The 14,917-nt window shown below is 41.7% G+C and overlaps 1 pseudogene; it reads left to right on the top strand.

The window, feature by feature from the left end:
- LOC128594817 (laminin subunit alpha-1-like) overlaps window positions 1-14,008 on the top strand; it is a 32,882-nt pseudogene extending 18,874 nt beyond the window's left edge.
- Window positions 14,009-14,917: the final 909 nt, after the last annotated feature.

The following is a 14,917-nucleotide window of genomic DNA, read 5'->3' as shown; positions in this document are numbered from 1 at the left end:
TGTAAGGTCTTAATTCTTCATTCTTTTTTTTTGGGCCGGGGCTGGGTCTGAACCCGCCACCTCCAGCATATGGGGCCAGCACCCTACTCCTTTGAGCCACAGGCGCCACCCAGATCTTCGTTCCTTTTTCTGGCTGACTAGTATCCCACTGTGTGAACCTCTCACAGTTTATCATTTGCTTCCTTGATACATGGGATTATTTCTGCTTTTTGACTATTATGACTAATGCTGCCAGGAAGTGTTTGAGGCCTTGTTTTCAAGTCTTCTGAGTGCATACCTAGGAGAAGAGCTGTTGGTCATATGGTAATTGTATATTTGACTTTTGGAAGACCTGCCAGACTGTTTCTGAGCCAGCAAAAACAGAGTAGTATCGTCCAGTAGTAACAAGGGTATTGTGAAACACCCCCATTCCAGTTCTTCTGGTGGCATTATGAATTGTTATACCTATTTTCAATATGGCAAAATGATTTTAAGAGCTTTAAACATTGTCAAACTTTAGTTCCACTTTTAGAAATGTTAGAAACAATTTCATGGGCAAAAAAATTTAAATATTCATGTGGATGATAATAAACAATTATTAAATTGAAACTACTTTAAATGTTATTGATTAAAGTGACAAATTTATAATGTGTCTACTTATTGTACATAATGTAGCAATAAAGAATCCCTGTGATGGCAATGCAGACATGGAAACATGTGGTGGTATGTGTAGTGGTAACAGCATAAGGCAGAATGTAAATTACATGAAGGGATTAGAAAGTAACACGATAAATTTAAAATAGTTGTGTTCAATGATGAGAGTCTTAAGGAATTGCTTGCTTGATGTTAATATTCCCATGTTACCTTGGTAAGATGGAAATTTTTTAAATCCTATACTAATGAGCTTTTTTCTGGCTAATTCTCTGCACACTCCTGCCCCCAGCCCTTCTCCATTCTGCTGATTCAGGGCCATGTTGAGGTTCACATCAGTCTTGGGGACAGGTCCAGCCTGAGGAAAGCCCTCCTACACTCTCCCACAGGCACCTACAGCGATGGACAGCCACATTCCATCTCCTTGTAGGAATCGGAGGTACTGTCCCCACAGCAAGGCGTGTGTCATGAGGGGGTGGGGACCTCACCAGGGCTTCCAGCAGAAACATTGTCCTGGCACCCTGTGCAGTTAAATGACTGGCATGATTAGCATTCCAAATAGTTGTAGAAGCCAATCCTTGCCAGACAGCTCCTTATGAGATGTTTGTGCTATTTCTGTAATTGAACAACTTTATCCTTGCCCTTTTTTGAAACTCAATATAAATTATATTGGATTAATTCTGTGGCAAAGAACATTGTGGTATCAATAAATAGTATTATATCAATAGTAAATAGTACAGTAGTAAGTAGGTTATGTCAACATTCCTGTATATTTCCCTCCAGAACTCTAGAGCAAACATTTTAAAAGTATACTGGACATTTTCATCATAGGTAAAGAGGTAAAATTATACTGTTCTCAAAAAAGCAGTCAAATTCAATGATTTTTGTTAACATTGCACTCATTACTGAAGAATTTTCAGTTGTAAGTTTTAATCTTTAAGATTCACCTTTTGTTCTGACATGTCATATTTAAATTTGTCTTCCAGGAACTTTTATTATTCAGTAAGAACTTTGCTGGGATTGTGTGTTAAAATGGGCCATTGATTTATTATAGTTAAAGATTTTCGTTTATTTTCTCCTTTGATCTTTTAGAATTATCACTGTTAAATTGGCTGAGACCAATCCTGTGGAAATGAACTTGGGTCCATTAGCAGAAAGCAGAACTATAAATGTGTCCAACCTGTACATAGGGGGCATTCCTGAGGGTGAGGGGACCTTGGTGCTCAGAATGAGAAGCTCGTTCATTCCATGGCTGCATCAGAAATCTGATCTTTAACCTGGAGTAAGTGAAACTGTGCTCTCTGCATGTTTTTGCATTTTCTGACCTTCAACAGTGAGTGCTAACGCTAACCTGCAGTCTAATTTTGTTGTTTGAGACTGCCTAAAATTTTAAAAGTTCCTGAAGAACATACGAACCCCGTTTGTCTATCATAGAAATCCCCACAAATGGACTTTATTGGATTCAAATGATTGACAGGTACAGTCACCTTACTTTCAAATAAAAGATGGAATCTTAGCTCCACACACAATTATCCATAAATAGCTGGGGTTAAATATATTTTTGATAAGCACTTAAAAGAAGATAGATTTTGTAATACAAATTTCTGAATTGTTTTTACAATTAGGCTACTAGCAGCTTCAGATTATTAATGGTTCCCCTGAAAGCAATTACTGTATAATTAAGAACTGGAAGCCTCCATCCCATGTGTGGTGGGCTTGTGATGATTCATTCCTCCTTGCTGACCCTCTGCCCACGGTCAGCGTGCTGAGCAGACCCAACACATGCTCTGCCCTGCAGGGCCATTGTCTGCTTGGGGGAAACTGGATGTGAGCTGATGAGATTGGGATCTCTCCCGCCGAACCACTGACTTGCCACTCGATCTTTAGCAAGGACTTGGATCTTTCAAGATCACAACATCTTTCCCCATGAAATTACCTCTTACGGGTCCCTGAACCGGGCAAGAATACAAATGTATTCATGGATTTCAACATGATTACAATGTCGGAGCCTTGGTTTAGCTATTTCTATAGACTTATATTTAGTCACCTGTTGTCTATTTATTCTTTCCCTCACTGGAGAGTCATCTTCATGCTCCTTAAAGCTGTGAGGCTGTGGACTCCACATCTCTTGTGGTTCCCAGGCATGTCCAGGAAAGTGCCACAGGGTCACATGCAGGTGCAGGACTTGGTGCTAGAGCTGCGTAGTGAAGGGGCGTGTGACGAGGGAAGCCCACAACCTCCCTTGAGGGGACATCAGTGTTCAGCTGAGGTCACTATGCAGACAGGTAGAAACCAGAGCATGAACGTGGCCATAGGGCAGCCCAGTGAAGGCTGCAGGAAGTGTGTCAGCTCCGGAGCGGCTCTCGCAGGGCGCACAGGAAGGGCCTGGGGTAGTGTTTCAAGAAGCATCAAACAAGAAAGTACCGGGTGTCCCAAAAGTCACCATGCATAGGAAAAATGGAAAATCATAGCTAAATATACCTTTGCTTAGAAAATGTTCATTACAAAATTTTACAAAAAGGTGGCCAACATGTAGAGAATATTTTGTAAATATTTTGTAAAATTGTGTAATGAACATTTTATGAATAAAGATGCATTCAGCTATAATTTCCTTTTTTTTATGTTTGATGACTTTTGGGACATCCCTGTGTATAACATGATCTATCCAGACTCTCAGGCATGCTGAAGGATGGTCACTCTGATCACTCCAAGAGAAACAGATTCACTGTTTCTTATGGATTTTAATTGTACACTAATTACATGACACAGTTTCTGGTTTGTGATATCCTAATTTTGAAACTCTCCCTTGTTTGTGCCTAGACTTTTGGATTTCACCAGTGCAGTTGGCTCTGAACAAGCGGACTTGGACACCTGCTTGCTTGCACAAAGGCCTAAGCTGGCTTTTCTTGGCGAGGACGGGGAGCACATACACCAGGGCTGGTGAGTTCGAATCCAGCCCGGGCCTGCCAAACAACAATGACAGCTACAACAACAAAATAGCCAGGTGTTGTGGTGGGCGCCTGTAGTTCCAGCTACTTGGGAGGCTGAGGCAAGTGAATCACTAAAATCCAAGAGTTTGAGGTTGCTGTGAGATATGACGCCACAGCACTCTACCCAGGGCGACAGCTTGAGACTCTACCTCAAAAAAAAAAAAAGAATGCAATGACAACTTGACCAGTTTGGCACAAATGCCTTAATTATCATCCTGTCACTAAGGCAGCAGCACTTTTAAGCACCACTGGTTTTACAATGAATAGTACAAGTGTCAATATGGTGACATGGGCAAACAGCATAGGGAGTACTACCCAGCATTAAAGTAGTTTTAACCTTGCAGGCCACTGAAAATCACGTCTAGGGCTTCCCTTACCTGTCCACAGATACCGCTGACTTATGTGCTTCCTATATATCAGACCTTGTGACTTCTGACTCCACTTAAAACTTAAATTTGGTATTCACATTAGCGTTTTACTTCTTTATAAAACTATATTTTTCTCTCTGAAACTCTGAAGTCAGAAAAATTTCTTTCCCAATGATCTGGGTGTTGCTGAGTTTGATACGTTGTTCTTCTGGTCAAAATAATGCTTGAGTCCTAACACCTCATAGAATTGTTCTTTAATTAATTTATGCATCTTCCAACTCTCAGTTTTACAAACAGAATGTTAGCCTTATTCAAAGTGGGTTTTATCCCTCTTTTAATTCCCACAAAATGGGGAGAGTCTCATCTCCCAGGCACGCAGGGTGGCAGAGCTCTCCTGTATCTCTGGTCCCTTGAAAGCAGATGTGGCTTAAAACAGTTTGGTGGAAGCACTTCAGACATTTATTAATAAGTATAAATAAATGTTCTCTGAGCTTAAGAGAAACGTTATTACCTCAGAATGAAAAATTTCTCTTAAATTTCTAAAGAGAACGATTTCTAAACGGCCAAGGACACACTGCTTCTCAGGATCACACAGATGAATTCTCCAAGGAATTGAATAAAAAGATTTCAGCATTCTCATTTTTCAGTCTCAAGTGCATTAACAACAATTCCTTAATTGTAAAATGGAAGTCCCACAAAACCGTATTTTACTAAAAAGACAGACTTAATTTCAGAAAATACATAAACAAAAACCATTTCTTACACACTCCATGAATGCTCTTGACAGTGCTAAAACCACCCCATGGTGCAAATGGACAGGTAACTCATTTGTGCAGTTAAGAATATATACAGGACCCATGATTGCATGTACACAGCTATAAATATATATATATATATATATTAAACTCATAATAATAAAAAGTGACTATTATATTGAAAAAAGAAGAAGAATATATAAAGGAAACACAGGATTCTTGAGACAAGTCAGGAGCTTACACAAGATTTACACAGAACAACAGGCGGGAGGCAGTAGCGTGCCTGTTGGTTTGGGAATTTTAAAATGATCTAGTTAGGGATCTGAGCTAAAGAAGGGACCAGAAGGATCTCAGGCTTGAAGAGGACATCAACCCAGATGAAAGAGCCAGTTTTGTAATGAAATTTGTGACTTCATAGCCAAAAGAGCACAGATCTCATCATCGCTTTGGTTTTCAGGTTTCAGATCAACTAATGATTAATTTTCCTACAGTACTAACAGTCCTAGAGTTTTTCAGGTGGCAGAATTTAGTTTAATAGGTTCAGAAAATAATTTGATCTTATATTTTATAGAGTTATTAAGTATAGGAAGGATTAACTGAAATATTGAGTTAAACTTTCTTGTAATTTAGAGGGAAGTTGTCTATGGTGATCATGATTTAAGGTATTGAAAAAATTCTTACAAATGGCAAGGTGGTCTTCTTTGGGATACAGAGAAGAAAGTAAGTTGAATGTTTAAAGGCATCTCTCTCTTTGCCTCTTCCACCATAGGATGTGGGGATCTCCTGAGGAGATTATCTTTCTTTTTTTTAAAAGTTTCTCCCAGACTAAACTGTAATCTGATGACCTAGAATTACAAATAAGACATGCCCATTCAAAAGAGTAACTCTTTTTTGGAACTTGTCACAATCTGGGCAAAGCATAAATAGTCTTACAAAGTTCTTAGAATGCAGATAACATGTCTAGCACCTTAAGAAAAAAATTAAACATCTAAGATAGTAAATCACCTGTAGTGTTTTATCTAATTTACCCAATCTTTTTTTTTTTTTTTTGTAGAGACAGAGTCTCACTTTATCACCCTTGGTAGAGTGCCGTGGCGTCACACAGCTCACAGCAACCTCCAACTCCTAGGCTTAGGCGATTCTCTTGCCTCAGCCTCCCAAGTAGCTGGGATTACAGGCGCCCGCCACAACGCCCGGCTATTTTTTTGTTGCAGTTTGGCCAGGGCCGGGTTTGAACCCACCACCCTGGGCATGTGGGGCCGGCGCCCTACCCGCTGAGCCACAGGCGCCGCCCTAATTTACCCAATCTTGGCACTGGCAGCAGGAATATATACCCATGTATGACGTGCCTGAGTAAGAGATAAGAAAACAAAGCCCCCCAAGGCTCTCTGTATAACCAGGGAAACAGCACACACATGTATCTGTAGAAACCCTGAGTTGCCAAAGCAGGACAGGCAAAGTTGCAGATTTATGCCAAAAATTCCAAAGTGGGGGAAAAAATTAACTCCTAGATATCTCTAGGCCTTCTAGCTCCCTGCTGCATGGTTTTTTGCTCTTCAAAGTGAACACACTTCTGCAGAGATGCAGTGGCTTCTGCCTAGGGGTGAAGACGGCCCACAAGGTCATAGTCCTTGTCTTCCAATCCTCTGTCCTTGTGTTTGGTCAACCAGCCTCTGAAGACATTCTGACTCAATGAATGGAAAGATGGCTTTGGGGCTCAATATGTACAATTTTCCTCGTTCTATTCTTTTGAGAAATGTCAACATAGAGAAGGCAACTAGAAAGGAGCTGCAAAGCAACAAGTCTGAGTAACTACCTACAGTACAGGTGGGCCTGGTGCTGGACAAGGAGACGCAGATGCCCCGATCTGTCCTGGACAGGCAGACGCAGACGCCCCATTCTGTCCTGGCACACAGGTATGATGGCAAAGCATGGCCTTCTCAGGGCCAGAGAACACAACTGGCCTTCACCCAGGCTTTCTCCCAGCTGCTGCTCTCCCTTACAACACTGAAAGAAATAGCTATCGCAGTTTTGTCCTTAAAGGAACATATTAGTGGTCATCATGAAGACAGGCATACAAAGTCCCCAGGGTACCGACTGCTAAAAGTGAGATATGTACTCTGTGACCTAATCACATACAACTAATAATAATGTGGAAACAGAGCTGTTCTTGTTTGAGACTTCAGTGGGCAGGATCTTCGAGAAGCTCTATCAAAAGAGTAAGAACTATGCCTGTCCCTGCAACATGGGGGACCCACACTAAAGCATTACATTGACACCTATTATTTTATTCTTTTGGCATCCTGATTATCAAGAGTAAAAACATAAAAAGCACTCTTCAATTTTCCATTGATGTACTCTAATTTGATATCTTGGTGAATAACGGCCTTCAAAGGAATTTCCATGCTGAATCAGCTAATGAGTTAATGGAGCTTTCTTTTATAACAAATGGTAGTTCAAAGTACCTGTAAGTGTGGCCATGATGCCTCAAGGGTAGGTTCATCTTCTTCTGGATCAAATTCGTTGCTGTCACTAGGAGGGAGAGTTCTGAATATATTGCAAGATACCTAAAAATAAACAAGCAGCAGAGTTAGCTGGAAGCATCTTCTGGACAGCTTTACATAAGGTCCTGAGGAGCCAGCTAATGGGAACCCAGGTAATGGCATGAGGGGCACCCTCAACTGGAATAAGGGCCCCTCGCTCCAGGCTTTGCCACCAGGATCACCTGGAGGCCAGGTGGGAAGGGAGCAAAGCAGCCCCTCCTGCTGTCTTGAATGCTGCATGTCTTGTCTCTATTTGGCCCTTTCCACCTTAAGTCCTCATGATTCTCTACCTTCCATCAAAGCCTGCTCTTGCTTGCTTACCTGTCAAGCCTGCTTATAATTAGCCAATTTCCACTAAGATAAAAGTAACTGCAAGGGGCTTCATGTCCTTCCCTTCTCAGGCTTATTCATAATTTGCAAATTTATGGTTGAACTAATGGTGAAATTTTAGATATTCACAAAAATGAATCAGGAGAGATATTTTAGAACCTTTCTATTACCCTTAAAAATATTCCTGATCTGTCCTCAATAAGTTCATTTACAAAATGGCAGGCCACGATGCCCAGGGTAAGATTATGTTTGTGATATAAACCTCTATAGGCCAGGGCTCTAGGCATTCCGTTAACGTAGGCATCAAATTACATGCCACAACAGCCATGACTGGTAACTCTTCTAACTATGTGATAGAGAGATGAGGATTCATTACATTATCTACTATTTCTGTCTACTTATGACAAGATTTCTATAATAAAATGCTTATTTTTAAAATGTTGTTAGGCCAGGCGTGGTAGCTCATGCCTATAATCCTAGCACTTGGGAGGCCGAGGCAGGTGGATTGCCTGAGCTCACAGGTTCGAGACCAGCCTGAGCCAGAATGAGACCTCATCTCTAAAAATAGCTGGGTGTTAGCCGGGTGTTGCGGCCGGCGCCTGTAGTCCCAGCTACTCGGAGGCTGAGGCAGGAGAATCGCCTAAGCCCAGGAGTTGGAGGTTGCTGTGAGCTGTGTGACGCCACGGCACTCTACCGAGGGTAATAAAGTGAAACTCTGTCTCTACAAAAAAAAAAAAAAATAGCTGGGTGTTGAAGGGGGTACCTGTAGTCCCAGTACTTGGAAGAGTGAGCCAAGAAGATGGCTTGAGCCCAAGAGTCTGAGGTTGCTGTGAGCTGTGACACCATGGCACTCTACTGAGGACAACAAAGTAAGACTGTCTAAATACATACATAAATGAATAAATAAATTGTCATTGATGTTAGGGTGCCTTTTCGATTTGTTTCCTGCCGTACTTACTAATAACCCAACTTCTCCTAATGTCCTCAGGTCTAAAGAATAAAACAAGCAGGGCAGGAGGAGAGTGTGCAGAGAAGTAGAGAAAGGCAAAGGAGGGAGACACTGGCACGAGAAGCCTTTGATGGACTTTCATGTAATATGGAAAATACGAGCTATAATATGTTTCTCTCAAAGAGGAAAGAAAAAAGGCTTTGGGGGCTCCAGACAATCTACATCTGTTTATTCATCCAACAAATACTTATTGTCTATTCTATGTACACATTATTCTAAACAATGAGAAAACGGTAGTGAACAAAGCAGGTAAAAATCCATGTCCTCGGCTTGGCGCCCGTAACTCAGTGAGTAGGGCACCAGCCACATGCACCGAAGGGGGTAGGTTTGAGCCCAGCCCCGGCCTGCTAAACAAAAATGACAACTGCAACCAAAAAATAGCCAGGCGCCTGTAGTCCCAGCTACTAGGGAGGCTAAGGCCAGAGAGTTGCATAAGCCCAGGAGTTAGAGGTTGCTGTGAGCTGTGACACCACAGCACTCTATCCAGGGCAACATACTGAGACTCTGTCTCAAAAAAAAAAAAAAAATCCATGTCCTCAGGGATGTATTCTAGTTAAAGCTATAGTTATCCCCATTTCCCTGGCTATGGAAACCGAGCTCAGATGTGTAAGGAAAAAGACTCAATTTTAACTGCAATGGGAAGTCATTAGTGGATCTTACACAGGGAAGTCACGTGATCTGAGATCTATACAGAATAGACAGGAAAGGGACAAATTAGAAGGCCGAGTGGCAAGGGATGGTTTGGACTACAATGGTGGTAGGGAAGACAAATAGATGGATTCAAAACACATGCGTTCTGGAGACGGCACTTGCCGCTCGCTGGCTTGGAAAAGACGGAAACATCATGGACGAGTCACAGATCCGAGGCCATTTACTGAACATGGAGATTACAGAGGACGGGAACCTCTGTTTGCTGTTTTGGTGGACAGATGCAGAGACCAACTTAGAGATGGATTAAAGGAGTAACAGCTAAGAAGTAATCAGACTGGACTCTGGACTTCTGAGTTGCACAGGTCATATCTGGAGATTCATCAGGATATAGATGATACTGAAAACCATGGGACTAATGGATCACCTTGGAAAGGAATAAACAGAAAGATTAGAGGTTCTTGGCACCCAACATTTAGTAATTAAGTAGAAGAGCCAAGAAGAGAAAATGAAAAGGAGCAGGGGGTCGAAGAAAAGAATTAGAGTTTGCAGTCTCAGGAGCTAAATGAGAAGAGTCTTTAAGATGAAAGAAGGGTCAAGAGTAACAAAAGCTGCTCAGAGGTTGACAAAGATGAGCACAGTACAGTATCTGTATCTAACACAGCACAGTAGTGGACTGGGCGGCCTTATCAAGTGTGTGCTGTTAATATCCCAATTTACCACCAAGGACACAGAGATCTCCACAGTGTTCTAGAAGAGCAGGTAAACCAACCCTTTTGCTCTTTAATTTAGATGACAGAAAAAAAAGATCCTAGAATATGTTTTTGCTATGGCTAATGACAGCATGCACAATTCTATTTTCTCTTCCAAAGATAATTAGAAATTATATTGATGAAGAAACTAGCTACTTTTCAGATAACCATCAACCCATGACTTTTCTTCAACCAGCCAGCCATACCGCAATCCATTAAGTCAAAGGTCCTTTAATTATGCAACTTTGAATCTTCATTAAATTATACATGTATGTCAAAAACTCATTGAACTTTCATCCCAACTAAGTTACTTATATTTACCATGCTCTTTAACAAGTGTTATTTTTCCTCTCCAAAGACATAAAAGTAAACCATGAAAGGAAAAGAAAGGCCTCTCTATAGTAAAAAATCTGGGTAAACAGAAACTTTTGCTCCTTTCTATTTTCTGACATACAAACTCTCTTCCAGTGTCTGCCACATGCTGCACAACTATCTGTATATTTGTCTCTCCCCACTAATCAAGAAATAATCAAGAATAGGCAACACATTTGTTTTCCTAGAACATACTGTGTTCAAAAAATATTCAAAAATAGAAGTTTGGCTATATTAATAAAGCTGTGTACTATGGTTTTGCTTTAATCAAAATTCAGTTGCTGTTTTTGTTTGTTCGTTTGTTTGTTTTTTGAGACAGAATCTCAAGCTGTTGCCCTGGGTAGAGTGTCGTGGCATCATAGTTTACAGCAACCTCCAACTCTTGGGCTCAAGCGATACTCTTCCCTCAGTTTTTCTATTTTTAGTAGAGACGGGGTCTCACTTTTTACTCAAGCTGGTCTCGAACCTGTAAGCTCAAGCTATCCACCGGCCTCGGCCTCTCAGAGCGTTAGGATTACAGACATGAGCCACTGTACCTGGCCCAGTCAATACTCAATTTAAAGTTTTCTGGGTGATTTAAATAAATCTAGGTTATTTATCAGGATGTTTAACTTTGTGTATGTTTCTACTTCTCTGATCTTATCAGTTTCATGACTCAGTTACCATATCAGAAGGCCAATTTGGGTCAATAAACCAAACAGCAGATCATTCTAAAAACACCCACATCTCATTTAGCTATATACTGACATTTCTTCAAATTTACCTTTCTGACATGCTTTTTGTTTACTTCTAAACATTCACCAAACACATGTCTATCGGGTTAGATAATTCAGAGCTGACTTGACTGGTTAAGTATTTCTCCCATACACAGGGAAAGAATGGCAAACCATATCAAGTGTCACGGAAATAGCCAAGCCTTTGACGCAGCCTGATATATAGTAGCTACTTAATAAAAACATTAACGAATAAACCATTACTTCCATCCTTGGGTATCTACCCTCAGAAAAAACTAATCCAAGACAAGACTGAAAAAGCAACTTAAAATTGTTACTTTCAATGTTCTCCAAAAAGTGTAAAATAGGACACAGCATCTATGGCCAGCGTTAGAGAGGAACATCAACTCAGTGGAGTGTGGCGCAGCATTAGAGATAGCAGTCAGTTCCTTTTGCCCTCAGTAGACGTGGTGTGGTAAGCACGCTAGAGAGGCTGCTCCTGGCGTGAGTTTTTCAGACCTGGGGGTGGTGCAGACTGTTGGATCTGGGCTCAAGGAGTCCAGGCTGATAGGCTGAGCCTGGTCATGCCCAGCTGGGATATCCCAGAGGAACAGGAATTGAAATGCTTCATGGAAACACCACTCTGGCCTTCAAGTTCTGTCACAGTCATAGTTGTAGCCAACTCCAGGACTATACTGGGTACTTACATAGCCTCCCGGGTGGTGAAGAAGGTACCTGCTGGGCACCATGACTGGGATGCAGCAGCCTGCAGATTCCGGGAGTAGTTACTGGCTCAGCAGCATCAAATCTACAAGCTTTGAAATAAGGGCGGCATCTCGGTCTCAGCTGCCTCCAAGCTGTTGGCCAACAGGGCGCATCTTTACAAAGACATGGAGCTATTGCCGGCCTCTACTATGTGGATAGTGAAGGGAACTGGACCTCAGGGAGACACCTTCTCTCTGAGTTCTGGCTTTGTATATGCTTATGGGGTCATGGATCAAGGTTACTCCTATGATCTGACCCATTGAGCCATCTACCAAACCAACAGAGATGCCTGCGCAGGAGGTTTGATTGACCTCTTATCACACGCAAAAGGATGGCTGGGTCCGAGTCTTCAGTGACAATGTAATGGCTCTACAGTCTGAAGGAGGGTGGATGTGGCTGCTTGCATTTCCTGGGGAGAATGTCACTGGCAATATGGATACAGCATCCCATTTTATCTATAGAGGAGGGTTCCTCAATTGTATTGATACTTACCTTTTAAAGCTCTAGAACACTGACCCCTATGTTTTCCCAGTTGGTAATGAGCTGCTGCAGAGGTTTGGTTTACTTTCTTGTAAATTAACATTACACTAATATTTGACCCAAAAAAAAAGGAAAAAAAAAGATAACAGTCATATGGAAGCACAAAAAGTCTATAAATAAAGATTTAGATGGGGAGGCGAGAGAATACTATGTGATTATAACTATAAATAACGTATGCGGGTACTAAAAGGAAGCAAGAAGGCCACGGACAACAAGCCAGGGAGGTCGCTGTTGCTACGTGTTTCGCTTAGGACACACCAAGTAAGTCTTACATCTTTAGAAAGCACGTGCTAGAGACACACAGTATGTGAGATAACGCTTCTCATTTCAAGATGAAAATGGACTCTTGAATCTGTTTATATTAATACTATTATTGCTGTTTGGAGAGAGTTAAAAATCAGAGCCTCCCACAATACCTAAGCTTAGTTCATGAATGAATGATTTAAGAACTGAATGAACAGACCAGTTTAACTATACAGTTGAGGTCCAAAATCATGAATTTAAAATCTGGTCATCCATCAGTGAGAGGAGGACGTCTCTAAAATCCCCTGAATTATCTTCAACAGATAAGAGGGCTGGTTGCCTTCATCAGATTTTCAAAACACTTTCCAAATCTAAAAATGGTTAAAAAACACTACTTTAAATAGTAAATTTATTTCTATTAAAACTTCTATCATCACTGGCAGTCACTTTTGAGTTTATAGCCTAGGCTTAAATGGAGTATTAAACAGGTAATGGCCACAAGTAACCCCTGCCCTAATTCCCCACCACGTGGTAGTTTAGTGAAGCATACAAGGGACAGATCAAAACACATTTGAATATTTCCAATCTCACAAACTGCCTCTCTTATATATTAAAATACAAGGCTTTAGCTCTAAGCCTTCATTTTATTCAATCTGAAATGAATTATCAAAAATGAACAAAAGGAAATTTTAAAATATATTAGAAGGATTTATTTATCAACTGTTTATTTTAAACTACACTGGTGTCAGTGCAAAGAAAAAAAAAATAAGAAACAAATATCTTCGAGGCAGTCTGAACCATTTTCCTTGCAAAGATACTGAATATTGGGGTCAAACAAAGGGCTTGAAGTCACAGTTGTAACCTCCAAAAAGTGGCTGGAAGGACAGAGCAAGACTGAGGGAATGGGAGGAAGGGTATCAAAACCTGGATAATGCCTCTTCAAAGACAGAAAGCCGGGTGTTAGGCCTCTGTTGTGTGGACGGCCTGATAATCAGATCATGTCCGAGACTGTCTCAGCCAGCCCCTCATCTAACCAGTGAGGAGCCTGAGGTGCAGAGTCTGCTAGTTTCTCAAGGTAAGGAATCGCCACGCCAGGCACCGAGGGTTCTCAGGGCTCCTTCTCTGAGACACCACAACCGAAGAAAAAGGATGGACTCGACTCTTTCTCTCATTTTCCTCTAATTTCTCCCATTCTCATTTCTTTTTATCATTTTTATTACTCTCTAGTTTCCTCCTCTCTCCCTTCCCATCATCCACTCAAAGGCACTTGCAGGCGCGGTTTTCCGACCCGGATGGCGTCTGGGTCTAAACAAGCTGATGACCTTCCTCGGCATTGATAAGGCACTGTAACAATCTCCTCACCCCCACTGTGGCTCGGACCCCCAGCACCAAACACATAGATTCCCGTGATGTTTTCCCCTCTCTGGTGTTCTCTTCTCCACATCTCTTCCTTCTTGCCTCTCCCAGTTAGATTTTGAGACCCTCAAAAACTCCTTAATCATCCCTGAACCGCTTGGCATCTAATATAAAATAAATAAAAACTGCTATGTGGGGTGGCTCACACCTATAATTCTAGTACTCTAAAAGTCCAAGGCAGGAGGATTGCTTGAGGTCAGGAGTTTGAGACCAGCCTGAGGAAGAGTTATTAGCTAGGCGTGTTGGCATGTACCCAGAGCGCCAGCTACTTGGGAGGCTAAGACAGGAGGATCCCTGGTGCCCAAGAGTTTGAGGTTGTAGTGAGCTATGATAACACCACTGTACTCTAGCCAGAGCGACAGAGCAAGACTCTGTCTCCAAAAAAAGTGAAAATATTAAAATTTTTTTTTAAAAATAGAAATAACTATGGTGGTCAAATAAAAGACCAGACCAGACACAAGTTAAATGTGAATGGACTGGTGATGTAAAGAAATGACAAATAGGGCGGCGCCTGTGGCTCAGTCGGTAAGGCGCCGGCCCCATATACCGAGGGTGGCGGGTTCAAACCCGGCCCCGGCTGAACTGCAACCAAAAAAAAATAGCTGGGCGTTGTGGCGGGCGCCTGTCGTCCCAGCTACTGGGGAGGCTGAGGCAAGAGAATCACTTAAGCCCAGGAGTTGGAGGTTGCTGTGAGCTGTGTGAGGCCATGGCACTCTACCGAGGGCCATAAAGTGAGACTCTGTCTCTACAGAAAAAAAAAAAAAAGAAGTAAAAAAAAAAAAAGAAATGACAAATAATTTCTTGGGTATAATCCTGTCCCACAAAGTATCTGGGACAATGTTA

Source organism: Nycticebus coucang, chromosome 9, assembly GCF_027406575.1.
Source record: "Nycticebus coucang isolate mNycCou1 chromosome 9, mNycCou1.pri, whole genome shotgun sequence".
NCBI lineage: Eukaryota > Metazoa > Chordata > Mammalia > Primates > Lorisidae > Nycticebus > Nycticebus coucang.
Note: the sequence above shows the minus strand (reverse complement) of the source record. Positions and strands in the feature narration are given on the sequence as shown.